Raw genomic sequence first — 245 nt, 5'->3', positions numbered from 1 at the left:
ATAGGAGTGGAGCGAGGCGCTGGGGTGGGGGAGGGGCGGTGCTGGGGGCGGGACTGGGGCAGAAGGAGGGGGCAGGGAGGGGGAAGGGCGGTGCTGGAAAGGGGGGGAAGAGGGAGGGAGGCAGTGCTTGGGTAGAGGGAGGGGAGAGTGCGCGGTGTTGGAATCCAGCGGGGGCCCGGGAGGAGAGAGGGAGGGGCGGTTGGGGCCTGCACCTGCTCCCGCGGCTCCTCCCCCGGGCGCAGTTG

This window comes from Desmodus rotundus, chromosome 13 (assembly GCF_022682495.2).
Source record: "Desmodus rotundus isolate HL8 chromosome 13, HLdesRot8A.1, whole genome shotgun sequence".
NCBI classification, from domain to species: Eukaryota; Metazoa; Chordata; class Mammalia; order Chiroptera; family Phyllostomidae; genus Desmodus; species Desmodus rotundus.
Note: the sequence above shows the minus strand (reverse complement) of the source record.